This window comes from Durio zibethinus, chromosome 23 (assembly GCF_047325235.1).
Source record: "Durio zibethinus cultivar Kanyao isolate XHJ-2024 chromosome 23, ASM4732523v1, whole genome shotgun sequence".
Classification (NCBI taxonomy): domain Eukaryota; kingdom Viridiplantae; phylum Streptophyta; class Magnoliopsida; order Malvales; family Malvaceae; genus Durio; species Durio zibethinus.
The window spans coordinates 15,126,779-15,137,898 of NC_143184.1; the positions used below are offsets into that span (position 1 = coordinate 15,126,779).

The 11,120-nt window shown below is 51.4% G+C and overlaps 1 non-coding gene and 1 pseudogene across 1 annotated transcript; both read right to left on the bottom strand.

Moving 5' to 3' along the window:
* Positions 1-2,535: 2,535 nt before the first annotated feature.
* On the bottom strand, positions 2,536-5,368 carry LOC149512327 (25S ribosomal RNA; annotated as a pseudogene).
* Positions 5,369-5,607: 239 nt separating this feature from the next.
* On the bottom strand, positions 5,608-5,763 carry LOC149512328 (5.8S ribosomal RNA). The gene has a single exon (XR_016333007.1). It is a non-coding gene; the product is annotated as a 5.8S ribosomal RNA (ribosomal RNA).
* Between the last annotated feature and the right edge of the window lie 5,357 nt (positions 5,764-11,120).

The window sequence follows — 11,120 nt, forward strand, 5'->3', positions numbered from 1 at the left end:
AAAGAGCATTAGAGATTTTATAGATATGCTACTAGTAGACATTAAAGTGTCTGAAACGGGGATACTTTTTCCAAATAGGCATATCCCACACCGAGGGTGAGTAGGAGCCAATGGTGGTTGGGGTATGTGCCCGCACCAAGGGCCAGCGCGTGCCGATGGTGGTCGAAGTGACTGCCCGCACCAAGGGCCAGCGTGTGCCGTTGGTGGTTGAGGCAACCGCCCGTACCAGATTGAGACATGTGCCCACACCAAGGCCTAGCATGTGCCGATGGTGTTCGACGCAACCGCCCGCACCAGGGGCCATGTTCTGCAGATGGTAGTCGAGGCAAGAGCCTACACCAAGGGCCATCTTCTACCGATAGTGGTCGAGGCAACTGCCCGCACCAAGGTCCAGCACGTGCCGATGGTGTTCGAGGCAACCACCCGCACCAAGGGCCATCTTCTGTTGATGATGGTCGAGGCAAGAGCTCGTCCCAAGGGCCAGCTTGTGTCGATGGTGTTCGAAGGAACCGCCTGCACCAAGGCTTGGCATGTGTCGATGGTGGTCGAGGCAATCGCCCACATCACAGCCCAGCATGTGCCAATGGTGGTCGATGCAATCACCCTCACCAGGGGCCATCTTTTGCCGATGGTGATCAAGGCAACCGTCTGCACCAGGGCCTAACTTGTGTCGATGGCGATCGAGGCAAGTGCCCGTACCAAAGGGCAGTCTGTACCGATGATGGTCGATGCATATACCATCATCGTGTGCCATCATGTGCCATTGATGGTCGAGGCCTTGGCCGAAGTTCGATTTTGAGCCACGGTGCACATGCTGGGGCATGTGCTGCTACCACATTTTTTTTGTCCGGGGCACCATCGCTGGAGAATCACCGGAGAACCTAACCAGCGGCATTGGGGGTTCTGACGATTGGGGGGTTAGGGGGGAGTGCACACATGATGTGCGATGGGTGTTGGTACTTGGCCATTATATTGGCCCCCTATCCCTCATCAAACCTCAAGAACTCACACCCACCCCCTTAAAGAGCATTTGAGATTTTATAAGTTTGCTGCCAGTAACCATTAAAGTGTTTGAAATGGGGACACTTTTTTTCAAACGGTTACAAAATCTTCTCCACTTCGATTTTTTAGCTGAATTTGTTTGTGCATGCTAACAAAAATACAAGGATCATGTCTACCAAATTTGGGGCCAAAACTCCTTCCAAAAAAATTTTAAAAAATTCTGAACCGTAAAAAGTTTCAAAAATCGTGAAAAATAGAAAACGGGTCGTCTTGCCACGAAACTTCACATGAAGGCTTAGGGGACCATTGTATGAATTTACAAGCCATAAAAATGGCATTGGCATGACAAAAATATGAAGATGTGCCTGAACCCACCTATCACCCGATCGATCCACGACTTACGCATCTCGTCTCTCTAGTCGACGTAGTGCCGGTCCGTTTGTTTCGTGGGTTGACTTAGGCATACGAGTTCATTCCTAGTGTAAGATCAGACCGGATCAAGGGTTACGGTAGCAGGACCGATAGCTGGATTGATAGCATGCAGAGGGGGACCGGGTCGATCCCCGACTTGCACATTTTACCTCTCTGGCCGGCTGAGCACCCGTACACTCATTTCGTGGGTTGACTTAGGCATATGGAGTTCATCCCCAGTCTAAGCAAGTCTCGTTCATTCCCAGTCTAAGATCAGATCGGATCGAGGGTTACGGTAGCAGGACCAGCAGCAGGATCGACAGCACGCAGAGGGGACCGGGCTGATTCTCAACTTGCACATTCTGCCTCTCTGATCGATTGAGCTTCGGCATGCTCATTTCATGGGTTGGCTTAGGCATACGGGGTTCATTCCATGTCTGAGCCCCAGTCGGACCAAGGGTTATGGCAGCGAGATCGGCAGCACACAGAGGGGGACCCGGTCGATCCTTGGCTTGCACATTATGCCAATTCGACTGGCTCAATGCCCACACGCTCGTTTTGTGGGTTGACTTAGGCATACGGAGTTCATTCCCAGTCTAAGATCAAACTATCAGCAGGATCGATAGCAGCACGTAGAGGAGGACCAGACCGATCCTCGGCTTGCACATCCTACCTCTCCGGCCAGCTGAACGCCCGCACGCTCATTTTATGGGTTGACTTAGGCATGCGGAGTTCATTCCTAGTCTAAGCCCCAACCGGACCGGAGGACCTGCAACGGGATTGGCAGGATGCGGAAGGGGGTCGGGCCAATCCTCGACTTGCGTATTCTGGTTCTCCGGTTGACTGAGTGCTCGCACGCTCGTTATATGAAATGACTTAGGCATACGTAGTGCATTCTCGATCTCGACCAACCAAGGGCTAGAGGCTATCGATGGCATTTGGGGCAACAACTGAAGGGGACTAGCAGCGGGATCCTTGGTTGGCTCTCGCATCCCACCCCCAGCGATCGGTTCGGTGCCCGCACGCTCATTTCAGAGGCCTACCAGGGGGACCGAGGGCCCCTGGTCACACCCAACCCCGAAGGGGGTGGCATGAAAAGAAGTAAGGTCGGCGAGGGGAGGGACGAATTGAAGCGACAAAAGGGTGAATCTCAGTGGATCGTGGCAGCAAGGCCACTCTACCACTTACAATACCTCGTCGCATATTTAAGTCGTCTGCAAAGGATTCTACCCGTCGCTCGATGGAAATTGAGCTCCAAGGAGGCTCGTGCGGCTCATCTGTCACAGGGGCTGCACCTACGACACGTGCCCTTGGGGCCCATGAGCCCCTACTAAGGGTCGACAATTGAGCGGCGGGCACGCGTATCGCTTCTAGCCCAGATTCTGACTTAGAGGCGTTCAGTCATAATCTAGCGCACAGTAGCTTCGCACCACTGGCTTTTCAACCAAGTGCAATGACCAATTGTGTGAATCGATGGCTCCTCTCGTACTAGGTTGAATTACTATCGCAACGCCGCCATCAGTAGGGTAAAACTAACCTGTTTCATGATGGTCTAAACCCAGCTCATGTTCCCTATTAGTGGGTGAACAATCCAACACTTGGTGAATTTTGCTTCACAATGATAGAAAGAGTCGACATCGAAGGATCAAAAAGCAAAGTCGCTATGAACGCTTGGCTGCCACAAGCCAGTTATCCCTATGGTAACTTTTCTGACACCTGTAGCTTCAAATCCCAAAGGTCTAAAGGATCGATAGGCCACGCTTTTCACGGTTCGTATTCGTACTGAAAATCAGAATCAAACGAGCTTTTACCCTTTTGTTCCACACGAGATTTCTATTCTCGTTGAGCTCATCTTAGGACACTTGCGTTATCTTTTAACAGATGTGCCGCCCCAGCCAAACTTCCCACCTGACAATGTCTTCCGCCCGGATCGATTGGCTGAGGTTGGCCTTGGGTCCAAAAGAAAGGGTTGTGCCCCGCCTTCAATTCATGAAATAAGTAAAATAACGTTAAAAGTAGTGGTATTTCAATTTCATCGGGGGGCTCCCACTTATCCTACAACTCTTAAGTCATTTCATAAAGTCGAACTAGAGTCAAGCTCAACAGGGTCTTCTTTCCCCGCTGATTCTGCCAAGCACGTTCCCTTGGCTGTGGTTTCACTGGATAGTAGATAGGGATAGAGGGAATCTCGTTAATCCATTCATGTGCATCATTAATTAGATGACGAGGCATTTGGCTAACTTAAGAGAGTCATAGTTACTCCCGCCATTTACCCGCGCTTGGTTGAATTTCTTCACTTTGACATTCAGAGCACTGGGTAGAAATCACATTGCGTGAGCATCCGCAGGGACCATCGTAATGCTTTGTTTTAATTAAATAGTCAAATTCCCCTTGTCCGTACCAGTTCTAAGTTGATTGCTCGTCGCCCGGGGAAGGCCCCCGAAGGAGTCGTTCCCAATCAGTCCCCCAATCGATACGCGACGACCGGTCTCGTCGTGGGAGTAGCTCGAGCAGTGCACCGACAGTCGACGGGTTAGGGACTGGGACCCCCATGCCCAGCCCTCAGAGCCAATCCTTTTCCCGAGGTTACGGATCCATTTTGTCGACTTCCCTTGCCTACATTGTTCCATCGACCAGAGGCTGTTCACCTTGGAGACCTGATGCAATTATGAGTACGTTCGGGGCTAGTTGATTCGACAGGTGAGTTGTTACACACTCTTTAGCAGACTTTGACTTCCATGACCACCGTCCTGCTGTCTTAATCGACCAACACTCTTTGTGGGTTTTAGGTTAGCACGTAGTTGGGCACCATAACCCGGCTTCCGGTTCATCCCACATCGCCAGTTCTGCTTACCAAAAATGGCCCACTTGAAGCTCTCGATTCCATGGCGCGGCTCAACGAAGCAACCGCGTCGTCCTACCTATTTAAAGTTTAAGAATAGGTCGAGGGCATTGTGCCTCCGATGCCTCTAATCATTGGCTTTACCTGATAAAACTCGACAGGGGCTCCAGCTATCCTGAGGGAAACTTCAGAGGGAACCAGCTACTAGATGATTCGATTAGTCTTTCACCCCTATACCCAAGTCAGACGAATGATTTGCACGTCAGTAGCGCTAGGGCCTCCACCAAAGTTTCCTCTGGTTTTGCCCCACTCAGGCATAGTTCACCATCTTTTGGGTCCCGACGGGTATGCTCGCACTTGAACCCTTTTCAAAAGATCAAGGTCGGTCGATGGTTCACCCGTAAGGGATCCCGCCAATCAGCTTCCTTGCACCTTACGGGTTTTTTGACCCATTGACTCGCACGCATGTCAGACTCCTTGGTCTGTGCTTCAAGACGGGCCGGATGGGGAGCCCACAGGCCAACGTCTGGAGCATGCTGGTGTCGGGGCACGCCAAGATGACGCGTGCTACGTTCCACGATCACGGCGATGACGTCTTCGCAGGCACATCGAAAGCTCGGGCTTGGGCCGTCGCCGTGACCCGTGTCGGTCCACTCCCCGAGTCGATCGGCAGATCGGCTCGAACAATTCCACATCCGACCGGAGCGCATCGTCGGCCCGCATCCACTTTCCTCCCAACAATTTCAAGCACTCTTTGACTCTTTTTTGAAAGTCCTTTTCATCTTTCCCTCGTGGTACTTGATCGCTATCGATCTCTCTCCCGTATTCAGCTTTAGATAGAATTTATCGCTCGATTGGGGTTGCATTCCCAAACAACCCGACTCGCAGATAGCGCCCCGTGGTGTGACAGGGTTTGGGCACAACGGGGCTCTTACCCTCTCCGCCATTGAGGATGCTTCTCCAGACTATAATTCGGACGTCGGGGGCACCCGATTCTCAAGCTGGGCTCTTCTCGGTTCGCTCGCTGTTACTAGGGGAATCCTGGTAAGTTTTTTTTCCTTCGCTTATTAATATGCTTAAACTCAGTGGGTGATCCCACCTGACCTAGGGTCGTGACGCGAGCATCGATCAAGCGATGCGGGGGCTCTGAAAGGGTCCGGGTGGACAACGAGCATGCGTCACCAGGGACGAGGCACGTCGAAAGCTCTACCACCAATGGTCGCGGCACTATCGTTGTCGGAGACTGGCTTTTGGGCCAACCGCAACCCACGGGATCGCGGGAGGCCATCTTCCACCCGCCCCCTTCCCTCAGAGCCCGAAGGGCTTGGGGTCGAAGGGGGGGCGATGGTGCATGACACCCAGGCAAACGTGCCCTCGGCCTAATGGCTTGGGGCACAACTTGCATTCAAAGGCTCAATGGTTCATGGGATTCTGCAATTCACACCAAGTATCGCATTTTGCTACATTTTTCATCGATGCGAGAGCTGAGATATTCGCTGCCGAGAGTCATTTCATTTTTTCACGACAAAAGGAGTCGTGGCGCCACCCACGCACACACCGCAAATGGGATGACGATGGCGCGCGCACTCTGTTTTTGTTTCGGTTCCTTGGTGTGGTTCGCATTGGGGGTTTGTTGTTCGACGATAGGCGAGATGACGCTGATTGTTTCGCCCGCCCGATAGGGGGGACGAAGCGACCGTCATGCCTTCCCGGGGTCAGAGAGGGCTCGGGGCGCGGGGACACCCTTGCCCCCTCGGTGTTTTATTAACGCGTCTGCAGGTCGTCTGTCGAGCGGGATTTTGACAATGATCCTTCCGCAAGTTCACCTACGAAAACCTTGTTACGACTTCTCCTTCCTCTAAATGATAAGATTCAGTAGACTTCTCGCGACGTCATGGGCGGCAGATCGTCCATGTCACCGCGATTCGAACACTTCACCGGACCATTCAATCGGTAGGAGCGACTGGCGGTGTGTACAAAGGGCAGGGACGTAGTCAACGTAAGCCGATGACTCGCGCTTACTAGGAATTCCTCATTGAAGACCAACAATTGCAATGATCTATCCCCATCACGATGAAATTTCAAAGATTACCCGGGCCACCGGCCAAGGCTATAGACTCATTGAATACACCAGCGTAGCGCGCGTGCGGCCCAAAACATCTAAGGGCATCACGGCCGGCTGAGCGCCCGCACGCTCGTTTCATGGGTTAACTTAGGCATACGGAGTTCATTCCATGTCTAAGCCTCAGTCAAACCGAGGGTTCTGGTAGCGGGACCGACAACGGGATCGACAGCACGCAGAGGGGGACCGGGCCGATCCCCGGCTTGCGTATTATGCCTCTCCGACCGGCTCAGCGCCCATACGCTCGTTTCATGGGTTGAATTAGGCATACGGAGTTCATTCCTAGTCTAAGATCAGACCAACAACGGGATCGGTAGCAGCACACTGAGGGGGACCAGGCCGATCCTCGGCTTGCATATTCTGCCTCTCCGGTCGGCTGAGCGCCCGCACGCTCGTTTCATGGGTTGACTTAGGCATGCGGAGTTAATTTCCAATCTAAGCCCAACTGGACCGAGAGACCCGCAATGAGGTCGACAGCACGCAAAGGGGGGTCGGGTCGATCCTCGACTTGCGCATTCTGGCTCTTCGATCGGCTGAGCACCCGCACGCTCGTTTCATGGGTTGACTTAGGCATACGTAGTGCATTCCCGGTCTCGACCAACCAAGGGCCAGAGGCTATTGAGAACCTATCCCTTATATTGGCCCCCTATCCCTCATCAAACCTCGAGAACTCACACCTCCTTAAAGAGCATTTGAGATTTTATAGGTTTGCTGCCAGTAGCCATTAAAGTGTTTGAAATAGGGACACTTTTTTCAAACGATCACAAAATCTTCTCCACTTTGAGTTTTTAGCTAAATTATTTTATGCATGCCAACAAAAATCCAAGGATCATGTCTACCAAATTTGGGGTCAAAACTCCATCTAAAAGAATTTTAAAAAATCCAGAACCGTAAAAAGTTTTAAAAATCATGAAAAATAGAAAATGGGTCTTCTTGCCGCGAAACTTCACATGAAGGCTTAGGGCACCATTGTATGAATTTACAAGCCATAAAAATGGCATGGCATGGTAGAAATATGAAGATGTGCCTGAACCCACCTATCACCCGATCGATCCACGACTTACGTATCCCGCCTCTCTAGCCGGTGTAGTGCCCGTCTGCGCGTTTCGTGGGTTGACTTAGGCATACGGAGTTCATTCCCATCTAAGATCAAACTAGATCGAGAGTTGCGACAGTAGGACCTGCAGCGGGATCGACAGCACGTAGAGGGGGACCGGGTTAATCCTCGACTTGCACATTCTACCTCTCTAGCCGGCTGAGCGCCCGCACGCTCATTTCGTGGGTTGACCTAGGCATACGGAGTTCATCCCCAGTCTAAGCAAGTCTCGTTTATTCCTAGTCTAAGATCAGATCGAACCGAGGGTTGCGGCATTAGGACTAGCAGCAGGATCGACAGCACGCAAGGGGGGACCGAGCTGATCCCCGACTTGCGTATTCTGCCTCTTCGGTTGTTTCATGGGTTGGCTTAGGCATACAGAGTTCATTCCATGTCTAAGCCCCAGCCGGACCGAGGATTGTGGCAGCGGGACCAACAATGGGATCGACAGCACGTAGAAGGGGATCGGGTCGATCCTTGGCTTGCGCATTATACCTTTTTGATTGGCTCAGCGCCCGCACGCTCATTTTGTGGGTTGACTTAGGCGTACGGAGTTCATTCCCAGTCTAAGATCGGACTGGCAGCGTGATCGGTAGCGGCACACAGAGGGGGCCGGGTCGATCCTCGGCTTGCGCATCCTGCCTCTCTGGTCCACTAAGAGCCCGCACGCTCATTTCATGGGTTGACTTAGGCATGCGGAGTTCATTCCTGGTCTAAGCCCTAATCGGATCGAGAGACCCACAGTGGGATCGATAGCACATAGAAGGGGGTCGGGTCGATCCTCGGCTTGCGCATTCTGGCTCTTCGACCGGTTGAGCGCCCGCACACTCGTTTCATGGGTTGACTTAGGCATACATAGTGCATTCTCGATCTCGACCAGCCAAGGGCCAGAGGCTATCGACAACCTATCCCTTATATTGGCCCCCTATCCCTCATCAAACCTCCAGAACTCACACTCCCTTAAAAAGCATCTGATATTTAATAGGTTTACTGCCAATAGCCATTAAAGTGTTTGAAATGGGGACACTTTTTTCAAACGATCACAAAATCTTCTCCACTTCAAGTTTTTAATTGAATTTTTTTATGGATGCCAAAAAAAATACAAGGATCATGTCTACCAATTTTGGGACCAAAACTCCATCTAAAAAAATTTTCAAAAATCCCGAATCGTAAAAAGTTTCAAAAATCGTGAAAAATAGAAAACGGGTCGTCTTGCCACGAAACTTCACATGAAGGCTTAGGGGACCGTTGTATGAATTTACAAGCCATAAAAATGGCATTGGCATGGCAAAAATATGAAGATGTGCCTGAACCCACCTATCACCTGATCGATCCACGACTTGCGTATCCCGCCTCTTTGGTCGACGTAGTGCCCGTCCGCTCGTTTCGTGGGTTGACTTAGGCATATGAAGTTCATTCCCAATCTAAGATCAGACCGGATCGAGGGTTGTGGTAGCAGGACCCGCAGCGGGATCGGTAGCACACAGAAGGGGATCAGGCTGATCTTTGGCTTGCACATTCTACCACTCTGGTCGGTTGAGCACCCGCACGCTCGTTTTATGGGTTAACTTAGGCATACGAAGTTTATGCCCAATCTAAGCAAGTCTCGTTCTTTCCCTGTCTAAGATCAGATCAGACTGAGGGTTTCGATAGCAGCACCAGCAGCAGGATCGATAGCATGCAGGGGGGATTGGGCCAATCCTCGACTTGCGCTTTCTGCCTCTCCAGTCGGTTGAGCGTCGCACACTCGTTTCGTGGGTTGGCTTGGGCATATGGAGTACATTCCATGTCTAAGCCCCAGTCGGACCGAGGGTTGTGGCAGTGAGACCGGTAGTGGGATCGACAGCACACAGAGATGGATTGGGTCGATCCCCGACTTGCGCATTATGCCTCTTCGATCGGCTCAGTGCCCGTGCTTTCATTTCGTGGGTTGACTTAGGCATACGGAGTTCATTCATAGTCTAAGCATACGGAGTTCATTCCCAGTCTGAGATCGAACCGACAGCGGGATCGACAGTAGTACGCAGAGGGGGATCGGGTCGATCTTCGGCTTGCGCATCCTACCTCATCGGGCCGATCCTTGGCTTGCGCATTCTGGCTCTCCGACCGACTGAGCGTCCGCACGTTCGTTTCATAGGTTGACTTAGGCATACGTAGTGCATTCTCGATCTCGACCAACCAAGGGCCAGAGGCTATCGAGAAGCTATCCCTTATATTGGCCCGCTATCCCTCATCAAACCTTGAGAACTCACACCCCCTTAAAGAGCATTTGAGATTTTATAGGTTTGCTGCCAGTAGCCATTAAAGTGTCTGAAATTGAGACACTTTTTTCAAATGGTCACAAAATCTTCTCTACTTTGATTTTTTAGCTGAATCTTTTTGTGCATGCCAAAAAAAATACAAGGATCATGTCTACCAAATTTGCGGCAAAAACTCCTTCTAAAAAAATTTTAAAAAATCTCGAACCGCAAAAAGTTTTGAAAATCTTGAAAAATAGAAAATGGGTCGTCTTTCCACGAAACTTCACATGAAGGGATAGGGGGCCATTGTATGAATTTACAAGCCATAAAAATGGCATTGGCATGGCAAAAATATGTAGATGTGCCTGAACCCACCTATTACCCAATCGATCCACGGCTTGCGCTTCCCGCCTCTCTGGCCGGTGTAGTGCCCGTCTGCTCATTTCGTGGGTTGACTTAGGCATACAGAGTTCATTCCCAGTCTAAGATCAGACCTAATCAAGGGTTGTGATAGCAGGACCCACAGTAGGATCGACAGGATGCAGAGGGGGACCGGGTCGATCCCCAGCTTGCACATTCTGCCTCTCTGGCCGGCTGAGCGCCCGCACGCTCGTTTCGTGCATTGACTTAGGCATACGGAGTTCATCCCCAGTCTAAGCAAGTCTCGTTCATTCCCAGTCTAAGATCGGATCGGACCGAGGGTTATGACAGCAGGACCAGCAGTAGGATCGACAGCACGCAGGGGGGACCGGGTCGATCCCTGACTTGTGCATTCTACCTCTCCGACCGATTGAGCGCCCGTACGCTTGTTTTGTGGGTTGGCTTAGGCATACGGAGTTCATTCCATGTCTAAGCCCCAGCCGGACTGAGGGTGGTGGTAGCGGGATCGACAGCAGCACGCAAAGGGGGACCAGGTCAATCCTCAGCTTACGTATCCTACCTCTTCAGCCGGTTGAACGCCCGTACGCTTGTTTCATGGGTTGACTTAGGCATGAGGAGTTCATTCTTGGTCTAAGCCCTAATCGGACCGATGGACCTGTAGTGGGATCGACAGTACGCAGAGGAGGGTCAGGCCGATCCTCGGCTTGCGCATTTTGGCTCTCCGGCCGGCTGGGCGCCCGCACGCTCGTTTCATGGGTTGACTTAGGCATATGTAGTGCATTCCCGGTCTCGACCAACCAAGGGCCAGAGGCTATCGAGAACCTATCCCTTATATTGGCCCCCTATCCCTCATCAAACCTCCAGAACTCACACCCCTTAAATAAGCATTTGAGATTTTATAGGTTTACTGCCAGTAGCCATTAAAGTGTCTAAAATGGGGACATTTTTTTCAAACGGTCACAAAATCTTCTCCACCTCGAGTTTTTAGCTGAATGTTTTTGTGCATGCCAAAAAAAATACAAGGAT